We start from the raw sequence: 24,048 nt of genomic DNA on the forward strand, positions 1-24,048 counted from the left end.
GTCTGCAGAGGGATACAGGCAGATTAAATGAGTGGGCAAAATCTTGGCAGATGGAATATAAATTGAGAAATGTGGGGTCTTGCACTCTGACAGCAAGAATAGATGGGGTATATATTGTTTAAATGGAGATAAGTTGCAAAACAGAAGGATTTGGGTGACCTCATCATGAATCAGAAGAGAGTGAAGAAAAGTGAATTTTGACCTTTTATTTCAAAGGGAATGGTAAATAAAAGTAGATAGGTTTTGTTAAAAGTGTTCAAGACGCTAATCAAACCACTGCTGGAATACCGTGAGCAATTTTGGGCCCCTTGCCTAAGGAGAGATATACTGGTGTTGGAGACCATCCAGATAAGGTTCATTGGAACAAAAACAAAGTTGGTGGAAAAGCTCAGCAGGTCTGGCAGCATCTGTGGAGGAGAAAACATAGTTAATGTTTTAAGTCTGGTGACGCATTTCTCAGCAGACCCTCTGGGTTACCGGACCCGGAACGTTAACTCTGTTTTCTCCTCCACAGATGCTGCCAGACCTGCTGAGCTTTTGCAGTAACTTTGTTTTTGTTCATGATTTACAGCATCCACAGTTCTTTTGGTTTTTATTTAGGTTCATTGGAATACCAGGTATGAAGGTATGAGGAGAGGTTGAGTAAGTCAGGCCTGTACTCATTGGAGTTTAGATGAATGAGAGTCAACTTTATTAAAACATTCAAGATTCTTAAGGGATTTGACAAGGTAGATGTGAGAAGATTGTTTCCCTTCATTGGAAAGTCTAAGACCAGGGGGAATAATCTCAGGATAAGGGGCCATCCATTTAAGACAGATGAGGAGGAATTTTCTTCTGACAGTAATGAATCTGTGGAATTCTTCACTCCAAAGGGATGTCGTAGTTATGTCATTTAAGTATTTTCAAGGCTGAAAAGAGCTAGTTTGTAATCAGTAAAGGAATTGAGGGATATGGGAAAAAGGCAGGGAACTGGAGTTGAAAATTATAAGATTAGCCATGATTTTCTTGACTGGTGGGGCAGACTCAATAGGCTGAATGGCCTACTTTTGTTCCTATGTCTCATTTTTATGGTTTTTTGGTCTTGTGTCTGATCTTGCCAAACAACCCAACTACAGTGGCTAAACATGAGAGTTTATTGCTGATATTGAACAATTAGAAGAATACTATCAATGCAGTGAATAACTTGACTCCATGAAAGATGAGCTTGCTCATGAGAAGCATGAACTGGTGAGAACACTCGTGCATTAATCATAAGCAACAAAACACTACAATGAGGATTTGAAATATCTCGATGATAAACTTGCAAAACTAAAATTCATCAAAGATCTTCAATTTAAACTGGACGACCTTCAAATATCAGAACCTCTCTGTATTGCAAAACTGGTTTGAATAGGAAAAGGAATTGCTGGTGAATCAGAACTGTTTGCCATGGGCAGAAACTTTTTAGAAGACAAGATGAACAAACTGCTGAAGCTTGATCTTAAAAACTGACAGTTATAGTTTTAAACACTGAAGTAGCCTGGAGAACGGGGAAGAAGAGATGTAAGCACGGCAGAAAAGAGTCAGACCTCAAAAGCAGCTAGAGAGACTAAAACACACTCACTCAGAGATAGTAGGAACTGCCGATATTGGAGTCTGAGATATCAAGGTGTGGAACTGGAAGAACACAGCAGGCCAGGCAACATCAGAGGAACAGGAAAGCTGATGTTTTGGGGTCGGGACCTTTCTTCAGAAACACACTCAGACAGGTTTAGAATAAGAACAAAATGTTCTGGAGAAACTCAACATTTGGAAGCAATCTCTGGATAGAGAAACATCCAAGGTTTCCAGTCCACTATGACTTTTCTTCTGATTTTTTTTTTGGAGCTTGTTTTCCTTAAAGTGTGAAAGGAAAATGAAATAGCTTCACGTTAAATTGTTGAATAAGACAAAGAATGAAGTGGAACTGGTTGCCAGGACAACTTTGAGATGGTACTGATAGCGAGAAGGGCTGAGTGTGTGCATGTAGCTGTATATGGCACTGAGTGTGAAACTCAGGATGTGATAAGAGCAGCTGTGTGAGGAACATCCTATGACTCAGAGTTATGTGTAGTCTTGGATGCATTCAACACACGAAGGATGGATCTTCATTTGATATCCGTAGAGGGGAAGCAGAAGAAGCCAGAGACAGTCACCAAGGAAGGAGATATAGCTGTGAAAGTGAATGTCAGCACTTTATCAAACACCAGGCGCAATTAGAAAGCAATGAAGGTAAACAAGTTGAAAGATTCAAATAGAAATCTTGTCAGGGAGAAAAGCAAAAACTTCACCATGGTGGACATCTTTAGAAGAGAAGTGACGGTGAATTAACTACTCAAATAAAATTAAAATACTGCAAATGATGGAAATCTGAGATAAAAACAGGAAGTGCTGAAGAAACTCAGCAGGTCTGGCAGAGACTGTGGCATGAAAAACAGTTAATATTATGTCTCATATATCTCTACTGTTTTCACCAAGTCCCCAAAATTGGCATGCATCTGATTTTCGGTAAAAAGGATTATGGAATCACAGTTATTTGGAGAAGAAGACAGATCGACGCAGAGGTCGGCACCAGGCAGAAGAGAACTGTTAAGCCATGCTGCTGACTTGGGTCCACTGATTTTTGGACAGTCTGAACTTGGAAAGAAGCTTTAGGAGCCTGTTGTAGAACTAATCAGAGTTGGGGCTCAGTGAAAAGTCAAGATCAGTTGGATATCTGTGATTAGAACACAGGTTGAAGTTCTAGGAATCAGTAGGTACAGCCATTTGCCTGAGAATTGGTTCAACAAAATTCCTGGGAGCTATGGGGCCTCATAAGAAAACCTGTGCCATTAATAGTTCAGTGCAGGTTTGAGCAAAGTTGAAGGAAACCCACAAACAGTACTTGCTTTAAGTATCTGAGTTAGGTTCAAGCTCCGGAAACAAGCCCAGTGCAGTTCTGGCTTGGTGAACCTTGCTGTTTGTGATAAGCTAGAATTTTGCCTGTTGAAGTGTCCAAGAGCAATTTCCAGAACCCTGTGGAGAATAGTCACAGGAAAAGAAGGTAAGTCACCAGAGTATGAGAAGTTGATGAGGCAGTCCTTGATGGAGTAGCTATTGAGGGAGTTTCCATGCTAGATCATCAACAATGAATCTGCATGAATATAAATTCGAGGAAACTGTTTATAGTGACATATTATCTTGCATTCATGAGCTTTCAAAATTATATGCATGGTTTTTCTTTTAAAGATAATGATGACAAGAAGCTATTCAGCTACCATCAGTTCTCAGGAAGGGTCACTGGACTCGAAACGTTAATTCTGATTTTTGTTTCTCTTCATAGTTGCTGCAGGACCTGCTGAGCTTTACCAGCAACTTCTGATTTTGTTCATGACAAGGTTACCTAGTGCCAGTACTTTCAGTGCCTTTTTTGCTATTCTCATACCAAAATAACTTATGCACCACATCTACACACTTCTGTTTTGATGATTGCCAGACTCCATCTGAAATTGGGTTTAATAGTGGGAATAGATACCATGTGCCATAAGTGTGTAGAGTGGACAAGTCTGAACTTGGGACAATACACAACGGTACTTCAGATTTTCATAGACGTTCCCAGTGGGAGTCCCTCAGCCATCCTAGCAATGTGCTGGAGGAGAGATAACAAAGTGTGAGGCTGGATGAGCACAGCAGGCCAAGCAGCATCTCAGGAGCACAAAAGCTGACGTTTCAGGCCTAGACCCTTCATCAGAGACCGGGTCTAGGCCCGAAACGTCAGCTTTTGTGCTCCTGAGATGCTGCTTGGCCTGCTGTGTTCATCCAGCTTTGCACTTTGTTACCTTGGATTCTCCAGCACCTGCAGTTCCCATTATCTCTGCTGGAGGAGAGATTGCTGGATTAAGACTGCAATCTGAGTTTCCACTCCATCCAAACACTGGAAGCTGAGACATTGGACATTAGACAATGTATCACAAAAGGGCTTGAAATAAAAGTGGCATTCAACCACGTAACACTGCATTTTGCAGTAATTCAAGCTAAAACCATTTAAATGAGCGGGCAGCAGAAAGTTTGTATCAGAAGCAATGGCAATGCGTGAATTGTACATTGCATTCCTGTGCTAGTTTTTAGGGGCAGTCCGACCTTTCCACCCTCTTTTTATTAAGGTAAGCCTAATTTGCACAATAGAGTTACCAACAGAACTTGATTAATTATTTTATACATGGGTACAAGAGAAAATTGCAGGATTTACTAAAAGTTTGCAAGTAATTGATGCCAGTATATACTATATTAATGGCAATATGTAATTATTCTGGTTTTTTTTGAAGTCCTAGTGCTGCATTAAAAAAGACTTGAGTTTGTCCTTGGTGACTGAACATCCAAATAAAACCAATCATTTTCAATGAAAGGAATATTAGTTTTAACAATCAATTAAGCCTAGCTTTTTGATCTAATAGATTGCAATGACACAGAAAAGTATAATAAATTGCAAAGTCAAACCCTTGAGCTTGTATCATACCAGCTTTCATTGACAATAAATGATATGTGATTACAGTAAGCAGCAGTGAGGGAGGCATATTTGGCAGATTCTTTCTCTAGGCACTGCTACCATGGCTTTCTGCCATATTATACTCCTACCTATCAAGAGCTCATTTAGGATACACTGACTGCTACTGGCCATGAGGTGAACCTGGGATAAGACATCCACATCTGGGCTGTATCTTACCACTCTAATCTCACGAAATGCCTGTGCAATAGAGATCATTTCTGCAATGATTAACAGGATGTATTATAAATTGTTTTGTTTGATGTTTTCTGTAAGCACAGCAGTAGTAGAATCTCTCCTACACAAAGTTCTTTCATTGACATATTAACCAAGAGCTTTATCTGAAGAAAGGTTTTGATATAGATAGAAAAAGCTTCATATTTATAATGAATTGTCATACCTCAGGGATTAATTAATGTAATACAAATAGATGAATCTTGTACTTCTACCTGCCTATTAAGAATAGAATACACGTACTTGGGAATCAGTTACAAGTCTGAATTTCAATCAGGGAGTATACAAGATAATAGAAATTACAAGAGCAAAAGCTCAGGCTTGTTGAGGCAGAAGTTTGAGGATCACTCAAAATAATGGCCATATTTTGCAACATAATGTTTTTAATCATAATTTTTATCATGTAGTTTTTGTCACTTTGTTTTCTTTTTTGAATTACTCTCACGTGAGTATACATGACGTGTATACAAGTCACCACTTATGGGGCAATCTTAGATGCAAAGGTACCTGGGTACAGAACCTTGTTATGAAGTAGGAAAATAAAGAAAACAAAGTTAAGAAGTTTGGATACATGCAGTCAGATTTACCCTAAAATTTTACGATTTGTTGTGACATAGAATGTAAAAGTATACAGCATTATATTGACACATCAGAATCAGAAATATTAGCTATATTCCTGATCAATAATGTTTTGGAATTTTACTTTTCTAGAGTCCTCAACTGCCTTTCTTTTTCTGAAAGCAGTAACTCTTCAAGCTGCATGGTTCCTTAGGTAGCAATTAATATCAGACTCTGACCCATCCTCATGTCATGCATTTATATTTGCACAATTCCATGCATTCCATAACACTTACTTAGTTTTTCCTATAAGTTTATTAACAATGGAATTTTTAAAATTTGGTAACTTTCATGCACACTTTGACATATTCCTCTGTCAGTAGGTAAAATGTGTAAAGGTCTGAGGTTTTGTCTGAAAGTGACTGACATGTCTGATCTTGAGAGGTCTCATTGTTTTATCATATTGACTGCCATCCTTATATATTAATGATCTAGATGAAGGGACTGGGGACAGTCTGGCGAAGTTTGCTGATGATACAAAGATAGGTGGACAGGCAGGTAGTACTGAGGTGGTGGGGAAGCTGCCGAAAGATTTAGACAGTTTAGGAGAGTGGTCCAGGAAATGGCTGATGAAATTCAATGTGAGTAAATGCGAGGTTTTGCACTTTGGAAAAAAGAATACAGGTATGGACTATTTTCTAAATGGTGAGAAAATTCGCAAAGCAGAAGTACAAAGGGTGTCTTGGTTCAGGATTCTCTAAAGGTTAACTTGCAGGTAGAGTCCGTAATTAAGAAAGCGAATGTAATGTTGTTGTTTATCTCAAGAGGGTTGGAATATAAAAGCAGCGATGTGCTTCTGAGGCTTTATGAAGCTCTAGTTAGGCCCCATTTAGAATACTGTGTCCAATTTTGGGCCCCACACCTCAGGAAGGACATTCTAGCCCTGGAGCATGTCCAGTGGAGATTCACATGGATGATCCCTGGAATGGTAGGTTTAACGTATGATCAATGGCTAAGGATCCTGGGATTGTACTCATTAGAGTATAGAAGGTTGAGGGGAGATCTAATAGAAACTTACAAGATAATGTATGGTTTAGAAGGGGTGGATGCTAGGAAGTTGTTTCCGTTAGGCGGGGAGACTAGGACCCGTGGGCACAGCCTTAAAATTAGAGGGGGTAAATTTAAAACTGAAATGAGATGACATATCTTCAGCCAGAGAGTGGTGGGCTTGTGGAATTCATTGCCACGGAGTGCAGTGGAGGCTGGGACGTTGGATGCCTTCAAGGCAGAGATCGACAAATTCTTGATCTCAGAAGGAATCAAGGGCTACAGGGAGAGTGCAGGGAAGTGGAGTTGAAATGCCCATCAGCCATGATTTAAATGGCAGAGTGGACTTGATGGGCTGAATGGCCTTACTTCCACTCCTAAATCTTATGGTCTTATCTGTAAGCATGTTGTTAGTTACTATCCCACAAACAGAATGAAAAAAAATCACTATTAAAAATGTATCTACTGTCTTCAAATGTTTCAGATGCATGTTCAAAGCCATTATTTCACTCAGTGTAATTCTAGAGGCAGGGTACATTTTGCAAATAGTCTTTTTTAAAATTATATGCTGCTATTTTTGGAAAGACTTATTTATTATTGTTCATCCCTACTTGCTGTCAAAGTGGTGGTAGTGATGTGTTGCATTTGTCCTTCCAGGTGGTAGATGATGTGGTATTGGAAGGTCTCATTGAAGGAGCCTTGGTGAGTTACTCCAGTGCATTTTGTGGATGGTACACACTGATGGAATCCTTACACTTGTATGGTGCTACAATTATTCTGTAGCAATTACAAGATGGTAAATGTTGAGCAGTGAGAGAAAGTATTAAAATGGATAAACGTTTGAGAAATTTGTGTAATATTCACAGGACATGAGGAGAAAAGTCCTATGTTTAAACACAATATTGTCTTGCTTAAACTTTCTTAAAATTGATTTTTTTTGCTGGAATTTTAAAATGGCTGCCACTGAACACAGAACACCAAGCTGGTTGCTTCTAGAAATTCCTGTCAGTTACCAGGACAAAAGTGAGCTCGACATCTCCTGGTCCATGACCCTCCTTGCATTGTATGAATATTCCAGCCAAATCAAAACAAAGGGCTAGTAGACAAGTTATCTACCTCAACGAGCTCAGAACAAAGGAAATCGTCAAAGGCCATTTAGGCTTGGCTGCGTTCTAATAATTCCACAGTTATCCACCCCAAGGCTTAATAGATTGGCCAGGACATTAAAACATTCCTTGTTTAGTTGAGTGACTAAAGCCTAACTCCCAGTCAGCTGACTGAAGCTACTGGTTCCTTTGAGTCACCTTTTTATTTACTCAGTTTTAACTTTCTTTCATCAGCCTGCAATTAACATCTGAACTGTAAGCAGCTGCAGGCTTAGATAAATTGCTCCCTCTGGTCTCAATTTCTCTTGACAGTCTGATACCAGTGAAGAAATCTGTGTCGAGCCTGCAAAGTGAACGAATTTCCTGTTTGCAACCTTTACACGCTCATCAACAATTCAATTCCATCTAAGGTGCTTTGAGAGAGACTTCTGTGCAGAGCCAACTAAAAGAACCTTAACTCGGCATTGACTTACTGGCCTTCATGACTCAGGTAAACTAATTTTGAGATTAGAACACAGTTCTGAAGAAGGGCCATTGGACTCAAAAACGTTAATTTTGCTTTCTCTCCACAGATTCTGCCAGACTCCTAAGTTTCTCATGCAATTTCTGATTTTGAATGGTATGTCTGGTTTTAAGTAATTTGTAATTTCCATCCGCTACTTTGTTCTTTATTTTCTTGCATTCATGTGTGAACCACTTCTCCAGTTTTTGAAGGCAATAATAAGGCCGACTTTGTTTTAAGACTAAATAATTCGCTGTGGTTCATTCTTAAATTGGACTTCACGAATGCGTTTTGGGGAAACACACATTACCTCCAAATTTTAAAAGGGTAAAGGGATATGGAAACACATTGAACAAACAACCCATATTATGATCAGGAGAATGATAAACAAAATTCAATTCACCTCCTTTGTCGTGACGCTGACAGTAAGAGCTCAAAAAATGCTTTTCAGGACAAGAATAAAAGTGATAAAGCAAAGCTGCTGAGTTAGGAATCTCCACAAGACTTTTTTGAGATTTATACATTGACTCTACCTTGCAGATCAGAAACAAATAATTATTGTATACTGATGATGTAGAGCATTTATATAAAATTATCAGCTTCTTGAAATATTTACATACAGACAGTATTCATGTAGTTGCGAGTGATCCTCCAATGCCAGTTGTCATGAATATCAGTATTGGTTGTGTAACAGATATGATTTATTTGAGATTGGAATGACTAGGTCTGATTTTGAGGGTTATTTGCAATGTGGGTAGGAAGTTGTTCATTTGAAGTTCTCTTTAGTGAGCCACTGTGGAACAACAATGGCTCTAGGGAGCTCTTGGTCCACTTGTTTTTTTCTTGCCTTTGGATCTGAGTTACATTGACCTTGAGAAGGTGGTGATGACTGACCTTCTTGAACCATTTCAGCCCATGTGAGTACATTCAGACTACAATCCATTTAAATGCTGATAAGAAGGGAGGTCCAGAATTTTGGCGCAGAAATACTGAAGGAATGATAAACAGACTATGTCATGTGAAGTCTACTTGTGACATGATCTGATTTATATTTGTTGAATGAGGCGATTCCTCTCAGAAGAAGTATCCAAGGTTTTGCAAAGATGTGTTGTAGCCAAACAATTGGCAGTGAGATAATATCCGGTGACTCAAAAACAGAGCGGCAAAGAAAGCAACAGCAAAGACTTAAAAGGAACTAAGGAAGTGATGCCACAGGACTGCACCCTAGTGGTTTATTGTTCTAAAAGCTCAGAGATAAAGATTACAGAATCAAAGGAGATTGGCGGATCATCAGAATGGATTGAGCAGGCGTATAAGGACAAGCAGTAAGCAAAAACTAAAACTCTGAACAAGCTTAGGCGCTGATTGATAAATACGCTGTGATTTGGCTTCATATATGATCCTTTATTTTACTTCAGTTAAATTTACTTTGGCAATGTAATAGGGACATGGCACAATGAAGTGGGAGCTCCAGGATGCTTCTCATCTCTTGGACTATCACGTGCATATGTAAGCATTTGGAATTGCTCGAGTTCTATGTTTTAGAGCTTTTACAGCATCTAGCATCACTGCAATGAGGCTGAGAATTAGTCCCATCTTAATGTTTACAGGTAGAAAGTTTGGCCACCAAAGAACGAAGGAAGTTCTGTCAAGTAATGCAGGAATGTCCTGAGTGTGTCTTGGCTTCCAACCAGTATTTCATAAAATGGAAGTTTAGCATTTATTGCTAAGGGATTAGGGTACAAAGTAGGATGAGTTGCTTCAACTGTATAAGATATTAGTGAGGCTGTACCTGATGCATTGTGTACAATTTTGATCCCCTACTTGAGGCGTGATGTTGTTACTTTGGAGACAATTCCAAGGAGGTTTACTAGATTGACTCCAGAGATGAGGAGTTTGTCTCATGAATAGAGATTGAGCAGTTTAGGCCAAGAGTCTCCTCCACAGTTTAGAAGAATGAGACAAAAACTAATTGAGATATATAAGATGTTAAAGAGGATTGACAAAATAGATGTAGAAAGGATGTTTCCTCATGTGGGGTGATCTAGAATGAGAGCTCATAGTTTTAAGATAAGAGGTAGCAGATTTAAAGCATTAAGAGATATTATTTCGCTCAAAGGGTCATTAATTTGTGGAATTAACTAGTCCGCAGTGCAGTGGATGCTGGGATATTGAGTAAATTCAAGGAGGAGATAGACAGATTTTTTAATCAGTAACAGGTTGAAAGATAATGAAAAGTGTGGAGGAAAATGGAGCTGAGGCCAAGATGAGATCAGTGATCTATTACGTGATCTATTAAATGGCGGTGGAGGCTCACGAAACGGTGTTACCTACCCTTGCTTCTAGTTCTTATGTTCTTAATTTCGTCAGGATGTATCGTTAAGACTCAGTACATAGCACTATGATTGGCTCAGCTATGTAGGTCACTAGGTGAAAGAATGTGTAAGTAATTATAATAGGGGACTTTATATTACACATGGATCCGTGTTGACTTCATGTAACTAAACAAAACGATAAAAAAGGATCAAGGGCCTAGGCCTGAAAGGTCAGCCTTTGTGCTCCTAAGATGTTGCTTGGCCTGCTGTGTTCATCCAGCTCCACACTTTATTATCTTGGATTCTCCAGCAGCTGCAGTTCCCATTATCTCTGATCAACCCAACAGTGCCTGTGGATGAGAGTCCAGCAAAATTGATAAATAGCACTACCCTCACTAAACGTGATGCAAACAACAGCTTTCGGTGACAACGTCTGCACTGAAAAATCCAAACTATTAACGATATTCAGCACACTGTTTTGGAAGAAACTGGTTCAAGTCAACAATACTTTGATATTAAGTCAGTACCAGAAATATTTCAGAAAGCAATGGCATATATTTTAAAAGTATTAGGAGGGTTTATGCCATATGGGTGGCATTCTAATTCATGGATCTACCACATCAGAGCTTAGTGACAGAGTAATAGTTTCAATGCTTGCAAGAGGCAGGACCCATCCTCAATAAGAAATGAGTTCTTTCACCCAAAACTTACATTTCACGGGTACAGTGTTCATATCGTAGGGTCAAGGCAGGTCCTCAGAAAACCAAAGCAATCAAAGATTTCCAGTGCCTGATCATCACAGAACTTCAACAATTGGTGGCAATGATGACCAAAGTAGGAATGTTATTACTTAATTTGTTAATACTTAATCGACTTACATGTCTAATGTTGTAATGATTCATTTCCAAGATCAAAAATAAACAACTACATTCCTTAGGGATTTACATTCCAATTTCACCAGACGTATTAGTGCATTATAATTCAGAACTACTCACAGTAGTTGTAGCATCATTAATAGATGAGAAGCTGTATTCCAGAGAGGTAGAAAACGCAAAATAGTACTCCATGTATCCAGGTCTTTGAGTGAAATGAAGCAAAGACATGCCATAATTGAACATGAGATACTAGCTGCCAAATGAGATTTTAAGAAATTATCAGATGATTTATTCTGTCCAAACTTTGCCATTGAAATCGACCACAAACTGTTTGGGAAGGCAATAGCACCACAATACTGTCATGAATAGTCATCCAGCAGGCTTAGGCTAATATTCTGGGGACACATTCAAATCCTACACAACAGATGGTAGGATTTAAATGCAATGTGTAATCAAGAATTGATGGTAACCATGAAACTATATGGACTGTTGTTAAAACTCGAGTGGCTTGTTAATGTCCTTTTAGGGGAGGAACTCTGTCATTTCTCCCTGGGTCTGGCTCTCATATAATTCCAAACGCATGGTAGAGTGGTTATCTCTTAACTGCTATCTGAAATCTAACAATCTAAATGGCTCTCTAGCTAGTCATTTAGTTCTAGAGTGATTAAGGATGTTCAACAAACGGTGGCCTAGTCAGCAATGGCCACATCCCATGAAAGAGTTAAGGAGAAAAAAAAATGACAAAAAAAATAGCCACGGTACCATAGTAGGTGTAGAGATTTCATTTAAACTTAATGAGATTAAATACTACATCTGAGTATATCCAAAATAAATATCAAACAGTGGATGTATTGTCATGCATTGCTTTGAGAGGCCTGCACAAGAGGACAAAATGTTTGTTGAGTAACTAATATCCTTTACTTAAGTTACAAAATATTTACCTAAGACAACCAATATTAGATGAAATTTGGGAATCTCAAAAAAAAATGAGAAATGTGCTAAAACTCATGAAAAATACATCAAAGGATGGTCAGAATATGTTTTAAGTAATTCCACTTTCAGGCAATATTTTGTGAGCAGTGAAGACATTTCAGTGTCATGCATAGTTTGTTAATCGCAATGACAGATTAGACATTCCGATTGTCCGCAGGCTCTCATAATCCAGATGATAAATTCAGAGTGGTGACCAGGGCTTTCAAAAGCACAAGAAGAAATTATTTCAAAAGGCATTCCCTCCATAATCCACTGTTAGGAACAAAAAGATGAACTGAAGTTATCTCATTTCCACATAGACCATGGAAATACCTTGGTCTGAATCTCTTTGAGTCAGGTGGATTGAGGTTAAATGACATACAGGCCAAACTTGGGTGCTTTAAATGTTAACTTATTAATTATACCTACATGGTATTCCAGATATATTCATTTCAGACAATGGCTTACAGTCTTGGCAATTAATATTTCAAAAACTTCACATCACCAGTTTATCTAAATACCTGTAGGTTTATGATGAGGATTAAGGATGATTAAAACTTTTTTTTTGTTTGACGAAATTTCCAGTTTGCACTTTTGAGCTATCATTTCATAGGATTCCATAATGAACTGGCTCCATGTAAATTGCTAATAGGAAAGCAACTGCAGACTCAACTGCCTGCTCCTTCCTGCTCAAGCCATGCACCATGGCAACATATACAGAGACAGTGAAGCAGGAGTATTGTGCAAGTGAAACCAAACATTGTAATCAATGCTATAGAGTCCATTACTAACAGAACTTCACACATTGAGGTTCACATGGATCGTGGATCAGAACTGTGAAGGCGAAATAGTGGAAAGTACACTGCAGCTGGAAGGTTATCTAGCACAGACTAAAAATGGATGAGGGTTAGGGTTAGGTAACACTATTGTTGGAGTGCACTATGTGAACAGAAAGCCAAAAAAATCCTTCAATGCATGGGCAAATTATCTAAGAGGTCAGAAAGAAAACCTGCATAATGATCTACTATTCTGTGACTTGCACAATGATCCACTGGAATCCAGGCAATAATTTAGAGAACTGAAATCTCTCTAACTCCTCTGAAAGCGTGAGAACAAGATTAAGGAGAATGGTGAAACTATTCATTTCTGACTCACAATGATAATAGGTGTAAGAGAGAGATTTTTGGAAGGCAGTGGTGGGGTCAGGGGGTAGGGGCAGGGATGCGAACAATTAAAAGATGATAATATCAGTAATGTATTGGCTCAATGTAAAAAGTATGATGACATTCTGACATGAGATGGTTCTGCGTTAAGGATTTGCAAATAGTTACAAGGCCATTTATTATAACAGAAGCTTCCAATTTTAAACTTTCAGCTGTCTCTGTTGATACTGATGCAGACCAAGGACACCAACCTCCCCTCAGATTCACCATAATAACAGAAATATTATAGATTATTGAGAAACAAAGGATTTCAACTGACTTTACAATGTTATTATCACAGTCAATGTTAAGAACAGAAAGGGGGAAGGTTTCTGAATTATTCCCTATTAAGGAATATTATCTTGATTTAATATATCTGCAGCCTAATGAGGAATGAGGCAGTGTGAGGAATAAGGTGGGTCGAGAGCATCGATTGTTAGTTGGGGAACTTTCAGCATCATAAAATGTTATCTTGTTATGGAAAAAGCCAAGTAGCAATCTATAGTAAAACTACAAATGTAAAGGAGTGACAACTTCAGTGGAGTAAGAAGTAAGTCTGTTCCGTAGCAAATTAGAATCTTAAAAATTTGTCAGGCAATAATATAAAGGAACAACTGGATTGAAGACTTGAGTGAGAACCGGGCTGAATGTAGAAATTTCAGAGGCCAGTAAAAACAATAAACGAAAGAGAATTGTAGTTAATGTAAAAGCAAATTCAACTGTTTTCTGTAAGCATACGTAAGGGGTGGTGAGAAAAGTGGTGGGTCTGATTAGGGACTGAAACGAAGGTCCGTGATTAGAAGCAGCAGGCAAGCTGAGACAACAAATTAGTACTTTTAAAGAAGTTGTTAGAGGCTAAAGGGAATGATAAAAGAGATAGCAGTAGAGATGCAGGTTAGGTTAAAAATTAATAGAGGTATTATTAGAAGTCTGGCTGTACTTGGAGTTAAGAAATCACCAGGAATGGATTGATTGTGTCCAAATATGCTGAGGAAAGTAAATGTGAAAATTCTGGAGACACTGGCCTTAATCATCCAGTCCACTTGAGATACAGGGTGTGGCCTGAGGAGTGAAGACCTGCGCATATTACAGTTTCGTTCGAAAAGGTACAAGAATAAACCCAGCAACTAAGACTCAGTTAGTTTAACATCGATGATGGAAAACCTTCAGAGTGAAAATCAGGGACAAAATTAGCACTCATTTGGGCATGAGCAGATTTGATCAAGGAAAACTCGCAAAAACAAATCATGTTTAACAAGTTAATAAAGTGTGAAGCTGAATGAACACAACAGGCCAAGCAGCATCTCAGGAGCACAAAAGCTGATGTTTCGGGCATAGACCCTTCATCAGAGAGGGGGATGGGGAGAGGGTTCTGGAATCAATAGGGAGAGAGGGGGAGGCGGGCCGAAGATGGGGAGAAAAGAAGATAGGTGGAGAGGAGAGTATAGGTAGGGAGGGGATAGGTCAGTCCAGGGAAGACGGACAGGTCAAGGAGGTGGGATGAGGTTAGTAGGTAGGAAATGGAGGTGCAGCTTGAGATAGGAGGAAGGGATAGGTGAGAGGAAGAACAGGTTAGGGAGGCAGAGACAGGCTGGGCTGGTTTTGGGATGGAGTGGAGGGATGGGAAGAGCTGGGCTGGTTGTGTGGTGCAGTGGGGGGAGTGGACAAACTGGGCTGGTTTTGGGAGGCGGTGGGGGAAGGGGAGATTTTGAAGCTGGTGAAGTCCACATTGATATCTTTGGGCTGCAGGGTTCCCAAGCGGAATATGAGTTGCTGTTCCTGCAACCTTCGGGTGGCATCATTGTGGCAATGCAGGAGGCCCATGATGGACATGTCATCAAAAGAATGGGAGGGGGAGTGGAAATGGTTCGCGACTGGGAGATGCAGTTGTTTATTGTGAACCGAGTGGAGGTGTTCTGAAAAGTGGTCCCCGAGCCTCCGTTTGGTTACCCCAATGTAGAGGGAGCCACACCGGGTACAGCGGATACAGTATACCACATTGGCAGATGTGCAGGTGAACCTCTGCTTAATATGGAAAGTCATCTTGGGGCCTGGGATAGGGGTGAGGGAGGAGGTGTGGGGGCAAGTGTAGCATTTCCTGCGGTTGCAGGGGAAGGTGCCGGGTGTGGTGGGGTTGGAGGGCAGTGTGGAGCGAACAAGGGAGTCATGGAAAGAGTGGTCTCTCCAGAAAGCAGACAAGGGTGGGGATGGAAAAATGTCTTGGGTGGTGGGGTCGGATTGTAGATGATGGAAGTGTCGGAGGATGATGTGTTGTTTCTGGAGGTTGGTGGGGTGGTGTGTGAGAACGAGGGGGATCCTCTTGGGGCGGTGGTGGCAGGGTCGGGGTATGAGGGATGTGTAGCGGGAAATGCGGGAGACGCGGTCAAGGGCATTCTCGACCACTGTGGGGGGAAAGTTGTGGTCCCTGAAGAACTTGGACATCTGCGATGTGCGGGAGTGGAATGCCTCATCGTGGGAGCAGATGTGGCGGAGGCGGAGGAATTGGGAATAGGGGATGAAATTTTTGCAGGAGGATGGGTGGGAGGAGGTGTATTCTAGGTAGCTGTGGGAGTCGGTGGGCTTGAAATGGACATCAGTTACAAGCTGGTTGCCTGAGATGGAGATTGAGGGGTCCAGGAAGGTGAGGGATGTGCTGGAGATGGCCCAGGTGAACTGAAGGTTGGGGTGGAAGGTTGGTGAAGTGGATGAGCTGTTCGAACTCCTCTGGGGAGCAAGAGGCGGCGCCGATACAGTCATCAGTGTAACGGAGGAAGAGGTGGGGTTTGGGGCCTGTGTAGGTGTGGAAGAGGGACTGTTCCACGTAACCTACAAAGAGGTTACAAAGAACCTACAGAACTTCCAATTCCCTGGACCCCCACCACCTCATTTTCACCATGGGCGTCCAGTCCCTATACACCTGCATTCTGCATGCAGATGGCCTCAAGGCCCTCCGCTTTTTCCTGTCCCGCAGGCCCGACCAGTCCCCCTCCACCGACACCCTCATCCGCATAGCCGAACTCGTCCTCACCCTCAACAACTTCTCTTTCGATTCCTCCCACTTCCTACAGACAAAGGGGGTGGCCATGCGCACCCGCATGGGCCCCAGCTAGGCCTGCCTCTTTGTAGGTTACGTGAAACAGTCCCTCTTCCGCACCTACACAGGCCCCAAACCCCACCTCTTCCTCCGGTACATTGATGACTGTATCGGCGCCGCCTCTTGCTCCCCAGAGGAGCTCGAACAGTTCATCCACTTCATCAACACTTTCCACCCCAACCTTCAGTTCACCTGGGCCATCTCCAGCACATCCCTCACCTTCCTGGATCTCTCGGTCTTCATCTCAGGCAACCAGCTTGTAACTGATGTCCATTTCAAGCCCACCGACTCCCACAGCTACCTAGAATACACCTCCTCCCACCCACCCTCCTGCAAAAATTCCATCCCCTATTCCCAATTCCTCCGCCTCCGCCGCATCTGCTCCCACGATGAGGCATTCCACTCCCGCACATCCCAGATGTCCAAGTTCTTCAAGGACCGCAACTTTCCCCCACAGTGGTCGAGAATGTCCTTGACCGCGTCTCCCGCATTTCCCCCTACACATCCCTCACACCCCGCCCCCGCCACAACCACCCCAAGAGGATAGCCCTCGTTCTCACACACGACCCCACCAACCTCCGGATACAACGCATCATCCTCCGACACTTCCGCCATCTACAATCCGACCCCATTACCCAAGACATTTTTCCATCCCCACCCCTGTCTGCTTTCCGGAGAGACCACTATCTCTGTGACTCCCTTGTTCACTCCACACTGCCCTCCAACCCCACCACACCCGGCACCTTCCCCTGCAACCGCAGGAAATGCTACACTTGCCCCCACACCTCCTCCCTCACCCCTATCCCAGGCCCAAAGATGACTTTCCCTATTAAGCAGAGGTTCACCTGCACATCTGCCAATGTGGTATACTGTATCCATTGTACCCGGTGCGGCCTCCTCCTACTTTGGGGAAACCAAGCGGAGGCTTGGGGACCGCTTTGCAGAACACCTCCGCTCGGTTCGCAATAAACAAATGCACCTCCCAGTCGTGAACCATTTCAACTCCCCCTCCCATTCTTTAGATGACATGTCCGTCATGGGCCTCCTGCAGTGCCACAATGATGCCACCCGAAGGTTGCAGGAACAGCAACTCCTATTCCGCTTGGGAACCCTGCGGCCCAATGGTATCAATGTGGACTTCACCAGCTTCAAAATCTCCCCTTCCCCCACCGCCTCCCAAAACCAGCCCAGTTTGTCCACTCCCCCCACTGCACCACACAACCAGCCCAGCTCTTCCCCTCCCCTCACTCCATCCCAAAACCAGCCCAGCCCATCTCTGCCTCCCGAATCTGTTCTTCCTCTCACCCATCCCTTCCTCCCACCCCAAGCCGCACCTCCATTTCCTACCTACTAACCTCATCCCACCTCCTTGACCGGTCCGTCTTCCCTGGACTGACCTATCCCCTCCCTACCTCCCCACCTATACTCTCCTCTCCACCTGTCTTGTTTTCTCTCCATCTTCGGTCCACCTCCCCCTCTCTCTCCCTATTTATTCCAGAACCCTCACCCCATCCCCCTCTCTGATGAAGGGTCTCGGCCCGAAATGTCAGCTTTTGTGCTCCTGAGATGCTGCTTGGGCTGCTGTGCTTCACACTTTATTATCTTGGACTCTCCAGCATCTGCAGTTCCCATTATCACATGTTTAACAAGTTAAATTGTTGTTCATGAAATAACAGAGAGAGATGTCATGTGTAATCTCAGAAGCGAAGCAGACTCAGGCCGAGCTAATAGTTGATTGGGAGACTTCCCGGGAATACCGGGTGCAGTAAGCTAAAGAGTTCTTGAGGCACAGTGGCCGTATCCCCATCTCTGAGCTAGGGAACCTAGCTTCAAGACCCACCTGCTCTAGTGGTGTGTAATAATATCTCTGAGCAGGCTGATGAGGAAAATATAAAATAAAGGACACTGATAACATGGATATGAAGTTGAGTAAGTGACAAGAAACACTGAGTATTGGTAAACAGTTATTTCTTGGTTTTGAAAGAAGACATTCAGTGAAATTCCTTCAGAGATCACTATTGGGATTGCTGCTTTACTTGATTTGTACATAAGTCCGAGACCTGGGGGTACGGGCACAATTTCAAAATTTGCAGATGATGCAAAATGTGGAAGTAATGTTAACTGTGAAGAAGATAGTGATGGAACTCAAGGGGTCATAGACAGGCAATTCTTAAGCGGGTGCAGAAACAGAGATATAAGTCTTTGAAGGTAGTTGAGGGCAAGTTGAGAATGTGACTAAATGCATATGGAATTCTGGGGTCTGTAAGAGGGGACATGGAGTGCAAAAGTTAGAGTTAGGATGAACTATTTTTTTTAAAAAAAATTCAGCCTAAACTGAAATATTCAGTCCATTTCTGTGCACCTCGTTTCAGGTTAAATGTGAAGTCTTAGGAGGTGATGCTGCACAGATTTATGTGAGAGGTTCTAGTAGTGAGGGTTTTCATATTAATAGATAGATTGGAAAAGCTTGGGTCATTCTCCTTTCCAAACACTGAAAGGAGATTCGATTAAAATTATGATTGAAATTATGACAGAGTAGATAGGGAGAAGCTGTTTCAATTGGTGAAACTGTCAGGAACCTATAGAATTTTGACTTAGTGTGATTGGCAAAAAGACCAATGGCATTATGAGAGAAATTATTTTACACGGGGACAGTTAGGATCTGAAAAACACTGTTTGACAGTGTGTTGGAGGTAGATATTCATAGTTTTTAAAGGAAATGAGAAAAACATCCGAAGAAAGAAAATATTTGAAGGGTTATGGAAAATTGCCAGGCAACTTGGACAAACTATGAGACCTTTTCAGTAAGCTGACATGAGCACAGGGCCCAAGTAGTTCCTTCTGTACTATAACAATTCTATGCTTTCATGAAACAGCCAGTCTGTTATGTGCTGCACAGAGATGAAGTGTGGGAGGATGGAAGATTGCTTCAGTATAAAAGTAGTGTAACATCTGCCAGGAAAACGGACGCAGATCTGCTGCAATTAATCACCATCAATTTTCAAGGATAAGGGTTCACAATAATGATCAGACATGGCAATTTGAATGCAGTCATTGAGGTCTGGCTTTGGGATGAGTTTGCAAATGTTACAAACTACTGACTTCTATCCTGTTAATTTTGGATGTCCATGGCAAAGTAATTAATGCATTTCATTAAATGGCATCACTCACCTGCTTAATACCATTTGGAAGTGTGGATGTTGAACTCAACACTCAAGAAATTCAACATCACCCAGGATAAAGCAGCCTGCTTGATTAACATTGTATCCATCATCTTAAACTTACTCTACCTCTGCTATCAATATGGAGAGATAGCAATGTGTATAATATGCATGATGCATTACAGCAATTCACTTAAGCTTCTTTGACAGCACTTTCCAAACCATGACCTCTGTTGCCTAGGGGGATGAAGGGAGCAGACATATGAATGCCACCAGCTGCAAGTCAGCCTCAAAGCCACATGCCATTCTGACTTGGAACTACACACTGTTCTAGCTGAGTAAACATCTTGGAACTCCCTCTTGGTGTATTTATACCACTTAGACTGCTGTGACTCAAGACGGAAGCTTGTCACTACCTCCTGAAGGGTAATATTGGATTGGCAACAAATGCTGGCAAAGCCAAGCGTGCTCATTTACGTAAGTGATCTCATCCTACTCCTGACTTTGTGCCTTGTAGATCATAGACGGGCTTAGGTGATTCAAGAAGGGACTTTACAAGCCACAGATTTGGCCACTTCCAGCCACTAGTTGTCGTTTATTTGGTTAATTCAGGTAGAAGAGATGTCTGAGTCTTCAACAAGTTTGAACAATAACTAATTAAATTTGTGTTATCTTAGTGTCAAATTGAATTGACCACCTGAGATTATCGGCAAATATCCCTGCATCGTACCTTGTGGAGGGAAGGTTGTTGATGATTGGGCCAAAAAAACTATCCTGAGGCACTCTTGCAGAAATGTCCTGGGGCATTTTCCTTTTGTGCAAAGACTGAATCCAGCCAGCAGAGTTTTCCAGCTGATTCCTATTGACGTCACTTGAATTTGTTGATGCCGGCCTCAGTCAAATGCCGCCTTGATGTCAAAACTGATCAATCTCACTTCAGGTACTGGAATTCAGCTCTTTTGTGTATATTTAAACTAAAGTACTAATGAGATCAGGAGCTGAATGCTCCTGGTGGAACTTGAACTGAGCACCAACATACCATTCTCCCCACTCTCTCATTACAACCTTCACACGACAATAATTTTTTTCCTCTATTTCACTTGGGGCGTCTCCTTCCCCCACATCCTATTACGCCGTCTCTCTGTCCTCCACATCATGGCTTATCTCTTCTCTCAATCGTGATCTCGCTTTTCTTTTCCATTAGTTTCTCTCCCCTCTCTTGCTTTGTGGGAACTGCGCCTACAAGTACCCAAGTGGATCCTTCTGCCACTGGAAATCGCTCCTAGCAGTTGACCAGGATGTCTATTTTGTTGGTAAATTAACTAAAAATTTTATCAATATTGCCTGTCATGATAGGAAAATATTCATGTCTCCTGCCTTCCTGGTTTCTCCGATTATTTTTGGCCTTACTTGCACCCAATCTTGGACACCAGGTTATTGAATGAAAATTTAACTCAGTTTATTACTCTGATACCACCAGGTCAATGTTTTTGGTTTCATTGAGGAGTTAAACAGTAAATTGGGCAAAATGGAGGAAGAATTTGACATGGCAGGGAATTATTAAAGGGGTGAGAAAGCACAACAAAAGAAACCTGCTTGAATGAGGGAAAAATGAAAAGAAGAAAGAGGTAATGCCTTTTAATGATCTAACTGAACATGTCTTGCCATATTTGTGAAGACAGATTCTTGATTATCCAGGGGCTACAGGGAGAAAGAGGGAGAATGGGGTTGAGGAACTTATCAGCTATGATTGAATGCTGGAGCAGACTCGATGGGTTGAATGGCCTAATTGCTGCTCCTATATCTTCTGGTCTTATGGCCTTATGCCAACAATTACACTCTAGCAAATTGCACTTCATTTTATTCAAATTTGCATTGTTTATAGTTGTAATCTGATTGCTTTTGCAGTTTCTACATGATTATAAGAATTATTATGTGCGATGGGTTAGGTAAATATTCGGAATTATAGGTGAGAGAATTCACCTACTATGAAAAATTGCAAGGGCAAGACTTAGTTCAGAATGAGTTGGAATGTAAAATTTCCTATTGGGTTTGCAATTATATCTTCAACATTCCACCAAGTTTCAGGCACTGGGAGTCAATCCGTGGATTATCAAGGCAATTTTCAATACTCAAGATAAGGTGTATGTGGGTGTATTTATTTGAAAAAAAAATTCTTTTAAAAAATGCTACTGAAGTACCTATAGCAGTAAGGAAATTGTTTGCCAGCGTGTAATAATGTCTCACAATTGATGACTAATTCTCTCATTTGGATGTTAAGTCAGGTGGGATTTGTGTGGGCTGTATCTATAGCAAGTCGCAAACCATTTAAAACAAAACTTTTCAGATTATGGTTCTGGAGAATTTAAAATTGCAGTGACGCAGAGAAGGGGTGGGTGGTCAGATAGTAGTGGGCAGAATCATGGGGAGGAAACAAGTTAGCTTGTTAGGTTAGTTTGTGAGGTTAGTGTGGGGATAGTAGACCTGCTCTTTGTGCAGAATAACAGCATAGGAAAACATTTCTCTCTTTTTCATGCAGGAATCTTTGCATGTCATTAGCCGCCAGGCTTCCTGAAGTTTGGGAAAACTGGCCTGCAGTGTTAAAGCTGGCAGAGGGGTAAAATATAAGAAATGCAACCTAAACAAAACATCTGAATGAACCACTCCCTTGCTGGGAGTCCATTGGTTTCTACTACAATTAAAACTGAAAGTTGAAGGAGGAGAGTGTGGGTATGAGATTTAAAAAAAATATAACCCATTTAAAACAAAGTACCCAAACAATCCAGAGTCTACCCAATTTTCAGGATGTTAAGTTTACCCTCTTTTTCTCAAGATAAAATATCCTTTTGTACCCAGCTACACAACTCATCTATGCTTCACATAACGGAAGATGCCTTGCAGGAAGAAGCCAGCCACTCTTGCTAATCCTTAATATCTGTGCCATTTTTAAAAAATTACTCAAGCACCAACCCAAAAGAAAGAAAGATAGAAAGAGAAGGAAGGAATAAATTAATGAAATGGGAATAATGGTGGAGAAAGGAAAGGGAGGGGGAGAAAAGAGGAAAAGAAAGTGCCAGTAGAAATTAGGATCCCACTAAAAATAGTTCTTTTTCCTCTGAATACTTCCTCTGTAGCATGTTTAGACGTTATTAACCAACTGAGTTTCTAACCATAGCTGCAGTGCATTTTTCCTTATTATTTTTGAACAGGTCTCAAGAGCCACCTAAATACTGATATTACACCCAAGGAAGCCAGAATCTTGCAGATTCGAAGTGCTATTTGAGACGTCATTGCTGCTATGTTATCGTAAAGAAAGTAACCTAGCACAGAGTTTAGTATTGACATGTGAGGAAAGAACATTATAGGAGCAGGAGGAAGCTATTCGGTCCCCCAAGCCTAACTGGCAATTTTATATGATCATGGCTAATTTGCTTTAGACATTAACCCCTCTTTTATGCATCATCTTCGTAGTCTTCATCTCTCAATATTTCAAAATTCAAACCTCTTTCTATGGTAGACCATACTTTCAATGGTCTAGCCTTTACAATTCTTTGGGTTAGAAGGTGATTAATTTCTCACACAACATGTTATAAATAGAAACAAAGTTTTTCCTGTGATTAAGATTTTCACGCAGGGCTTTGTGCATTACATATGTTCCCATCAACTGCAGCTACTAACCATGAAAATGCAAACCCACAGATCTGACCAACTTACTCTTTTTGTGGGCACCCAATGAGATGACATAATCATCATGGCCCTGGTAGAGAAAGAATGACCTTATGAATGTGGATTTGTAAAACATTTCTGCTACCATTAATGAGACGAATATCAGAGCCAAAGAGTCTATGGTTTGGGGTGGTCATGGGGGATATTAGCGAAGGACTCAGATCTATACGTCTGTATGGAGAACCATTCAGAATTTCAAGTTGGATGGAAAGGAAAGGGAAAAATGAAAGAGGGTACGATATGGTCATTGAATCGTCACACTTTTTGGAGGTAAGAGCACAGATATCAAGGGAGAAGAATTCGAAATATGGTCAATAGGTCAAAAAAGTTAGGATATCTTTATATTTCAGGGTGATCCTGCAGTAGTGAACAATTTCAACACAGGAGAACAGGGCCTTATGGGGTTTTATGTTGGACCCAGACATTTGCGCTGGTCAGCACTGATTTATATATACTTTAATATAATTTATTTGTTGGATTTGGTAATTTGAACTGATGCTAGGTTTTTTGTTCACCTGAAGGAGTTTAATCATTGACTGAGAAGAATTCATATAGCCATGGTGATTTATTTTGAAACAATGTTAGAGAGACACTTCAAGTAATTTGCTTACATTTGGAGAGTTTACAAGTGAATGAAATAAATTGTATGTGCACAAAGCTTGTCAGCAGAAGTTTCTGTATATGTTTTGGAAATTAGGGAAATCAAAAACAAGAGG

At 41.2% G+C, this 24,048-nt stretch overlaps 1 long non-coding RNA gene across 1 annotated transcript in view; it reads left to right on the forward strand.

Annotated features, from left to right (window-relative positions):
• Positions 1 to 7,815: 7,815 nt before the first annotated feature.
• LOC125451201 (uncharacterized) overlaps positions 7,816 to 24,048 on the forward strand; it is a 35,873-nt gene continuing 19,640 nt past the window's right edge. The window contains exons 1-2 of the long non-coding RNA XR_007247247.2: positions 7,816 to 7,975; positions 8,058 to 8,104. This is a non-coding gene — a long non-coding RNA (uncharacterized LOC125451201). The remainder of the gene's footprint in view (positions 7,976 to 8,057; positions 8,105 to 24,048) is intronic.

This window comes from Stegostoma tigrinum, chromosome 3 (genome assembly GCF_030684315.1).
Source record: "Stegostoma tigrinum isolate sSteTig4 chromosome 3, sSteTig4.hap1, whole genome shotgun sequence".
In the NCBI taxonomy this organism is placed as follows: domain Eukaryota; kingdom Metazoa; phylum Chordata; class Chondrichthyes; order Orectolobiformes; family Stegostomatidae; genus Stegostoma; species Stegostoma tigrinum.